This window comes from Atta cephalotes (genome assembly GCF_000143395.1).
Source record: "Atta cephalotes unplaced genomic scaffold scaffold00028, whole genome shotgun sequence".
Classification (NCBI taxonomy): domain Eukaryota; kingdom Metazoa; phylum Arthropoda; class Insecta; order Hymenoptera; family Formicidae; genus Atta; species Atta cephalotes.
Window position 1 is genome coordinate 3563119 of NW_012130092.1, and position 4403 is coordinate 3567521.

A 4403-nucleotide genomic window follows, 5' to 3' on the forward strand; every position below is an offset into this window, starting at 1 on the left:
GTGTGTGTGTGTGTGTGTGTGTGTGTGTGTGTGTGTGTGTGTGTGTGTGTGTGTGTGTGTGTGTGTGTGTGTGTGTGTGTGTGTGTGTGTGTGTGTGTGTGTGTGTGTGTGTGTGTGTGCACGTGCGGACGTATAAGTGTATAATTATTTTAACAAGTGACTAACTTTCACATTTGTGTTGCAAATGATTAAACAAAAGACAACATATAAACAATCCCTTACAGCACAAAGTTGCACAAAAGTTGTAGTAACATTGCATGTTGCAGTAATATTGCAGAAATTTTGCATATTGTTGTAAATTCTGTGCTGTATGGGATTAGATTAAGTTTAAAATTATTTTCCATATTTTCGGAAATATATAAATAAGCATATTTCCACGTTTTAATTAATCGTAACTTTGTAAAAATATTCTATTTGTATCTTATATGTAAATATATATGTGTATATTTGTTTGAATATTATATATATAATACATATTACACACACACACACACACACACACACACACGCGCGCGCGCGCGCGCGCGCACGCATATCTAAATAATATTTGATTTAAAAATCAAATTAGAAATGAACAATAAAATTGAGAATTTCACATAATTCAAAGTACTTATAAATAATTATAATTATAATTGTGCGCAATAATATAGTGAAGAACAAAATGCTGCCAAGTTCAGGTGTATATAGAGTATAAAATTATTTGTACAAAGTGTCTTCTTTTATGAATTTCATTCGCGTTCTCCTTTGGTAATTAGTAGATCGTTGAAGGAGAAGCTGCATTTTAATTTTATTATATTGGAGTAAGATAGTACTTTTTGTTCTCGATTGTATAGATGACTAATAGATGACTATAGTATATAATAGATGACTATAATATAATGTGCTGAGATTCAAAAGTATTCAGCAAGTAAAATTTGGGTAAAATATGCTAATAATTTACCAACAAATTTCTGATGGTGAAAATTTTTATTTAAATTTTTCATATGATTTTTTAGAAATTGAAATACTTTTTAGAAATATTGAAAAAGCATTTATATCCCTTTTAGAATTTTTTATATACATATGTAAATTCTGAAATATTTTTAATTTTCTCATTCTATTATTTTTAAAGTAAAATCTGAAAACTTTTAAGATATTTTTTAGAAATTTTTAAAATTAAAAATATAAAATTTTTTTTATAAATTAAATATTAAATATTATGGGATATATACAAATTTTGTTTTCAATCAATGATTTAAGCTGAATATTGCAGATTAACATCAATTGTATCTGTTCATGTTCTGCCTGCAAAGGCAGAATTAACTTCTGCTGGCTAATCTAATATAATCTGATAGTAGATTGCTAACAGAAAACAAACAAAATGTCATTTTGTAATTATTAAAACGAAACATGTTATTTTATGTTTTATTTCTATCATCAATCTGCCATCTTATTTCGCTAGCAAATCTGTCGTATTTTTACTGACCTCCTAGTGATAATACTTGTAGCAACATTAAAAAAAAATCTGTTTTCGAAATATTTGGTTGCCTGAATAATCAAGATGTACATGCATGTAAACTATACTTTAATCCAGTATCTTGATCTTTATGCTTTTATTGTTTGCATTCGTATTTGTAATAATAGTAATCTCATCTGCTTGTTTAAAATTAAACAGATATCTTTCTATACTCGTTACGAGCTCGTGTCTATTAATTTCTGTAATCTATATTGTTGTCTTTTGACGGAATCTGCATTGTACATGGTTCATGTATCTCGTATATTACTTCCGCATGGTTCATATTTCTATATAATTGCAATATTGTCCTAACTCCTGCTCTCTTTCGATCAGTTTTTTTTTTGGATGGAATATTATACATATATATCGATGAAATCTATGTAAATGTGATAATAAAAAATGATATATATTAATCAGACAGTTACCAAAACTTTCGTAATATCTATTCACGCATCAATAAATTTTGGTGTGACACGCTCTCTATATCAGATATTCTATAAATCAAAATTTAACATATTTTTCAGTTTCGTAAAGCGCAAAACATTCACTGTTATTTTATCATTTACTGTCATTATACCAACATAAATCTATCTATATTATTTCGCAAATTTGTGCGCCACCGAATAACACACATTCGTGGGAAAGCGATAAAAATTTATTTTCCATTTTGATATAATAATATGCAATTTATAATATCATTCAATAATTTTATATTTTATAATAAATACAATAATGTCGCTTATCGTGAATTTGAAATGTCTATTGAAAAGAAGCGAAGCTTATATTAAATACAAGGTGACAAAATGTTGTATAATAACGTCAACTGACGTTATTGATACAATCGTCAGTCAATCAATAACTAACTAAAAAGAGATCCAAAATTTGTTTCATTTCTCAGTAAAGCAAACTACACGTATTTATTTATCACGATATTTCAGTTTCTTAACGCTTTAGCTGCAGAAAATATATATGATATATGTATATTTTGCTCCATTTTTACAATCAGTTTGCCATCATATGTTAGCAGATTCTATTATACTTTAGCTGGCTTTTTACTAATAAAATTTAAGTAATAGACATTTTACAAAATCTGTTTTTGACAGATTTAATTATTGGTTAATATTAAACTGCTGATTTATATATCCATTACCTAAAAATATGTTACATTTATACATATTATATATTTATTATTTATTCTACATTTATCTATTTATTTATTTACTTCTTAAGATTTTCTGAAAATATACTGTTGCAATAAAAGAGTGAGATAAATCTGTGATCTTGAATTTTTAATTTTTTTCTAACATCACGTGTTAGAAAAAAGCAGCAAGTGTCTTGTATAACATTTAAATTATCTTCGTAGTTCTACTTTTAGTAGAATCCGATCGTATTTCAGTGATCGATTTGTAAATACCGTTTCGCACATAGAGGACGGCTTTTATTTGAAACATACTGCAGCTAAAGAGTTAATGCTTAAAATCGTAAGTAGTCCAGAATATGACGGTAGAATTGAATTCTAAAATTGCAGATAAGGCCTTAAGTCACTTCATCGAAGACAGCCGTATAATTCCTTCAAATTTCTTGTGATTTTTAGTTTAAAAAGGTAGGCGGCATTTATCAGTTAACAGTAATCGGAAAATCGATTAACAATATCCCATATAATAAGCATTATGTATGCCTTATCATATAAAGTAGATACATTCGGGCATACTCAAAGTGTATGCACGTCTACATATCTGTGATTTAAAATTATGTTTAAGTTTGCCAATTGAATATCGCTAAATTTACATATAATTATGAAAGATTAAACATAAAATTACAAAAATAAGTAAGAACACATCTATGTATATATGCAACTAAGATACACAGATCGCAACGTATCTGAAAATAATTTTGTTGAACGATCAAAATAATTATGTAGAGATGCTCGAGCATGATAAAATAATGTAAAAGTTTTGACATTCTAGCAATCAGTTTAAACATTTTACATAATTAATAGTTGTATCTATAGCTAAATTTTTAAATATTTCTAAATCTTTCGTATGTATATTCATATGTATTATTATTTGAATATCATATTTTGCCTGTGATTATATATATATATTTTAACAAAATATAAATTTAGATTTAGATTTTCCTCATGTTGCATATATTAAATATGTATATAATTTCCCGAACGTGTATAATTTTATGATATGGCATACATAATGATCGAATGTATCAGAGCCATATTAAAAAATATTTAAATCTGTTGTATGTATATATGTGTGTATATGAGTGTATACATGTGTACAGAATCGATAATCCTTACGTGAAGTCATTGCGATGTCGAAATGGCACGAACGGCTTAGACACCGTGTCATATCGATTGTCATTCTTCTTTTTATTCAACGAGCAATGGAACATCCGATGGATGATCTGCATTGTTGCTTTCATTTTCGTCTTGCTCGTAAAGCAGTGGCACTGCTTGTTGATTTCGGTTGTTTTCGGTTTCTGAGGGCCTCCTGCTCTGTCCTGGCAAAAAGGACATTGGTATTGTACCTGAAGGTGTTGTTGGTGCGGAGCGCGATAACCATCGCTTCGTTTTGCTTCGTGAATTCGGCAATCCCAACGGCATATACAGTTTGCCTCTGGTTCTTCTAACTTTGTACGAACCAACGTCGCTAGGACTTAAAGGCCGTTGTTGCGTAATACCATCGCTACTTGTTATATACAAGACCGGGGCTTGATTCTGTTGGCAATGCATGGTGGTGGAATGCCCATTAGATAAATGAGGAAGTTGTTGTATCTTGTCCAATAATTCCCGCAACTGAAAAGTAATAAACATAAAAATTAATTAAAATAATTCACATATACACAATTTTATATATATATATATATATATATATATATATATATATATATAATA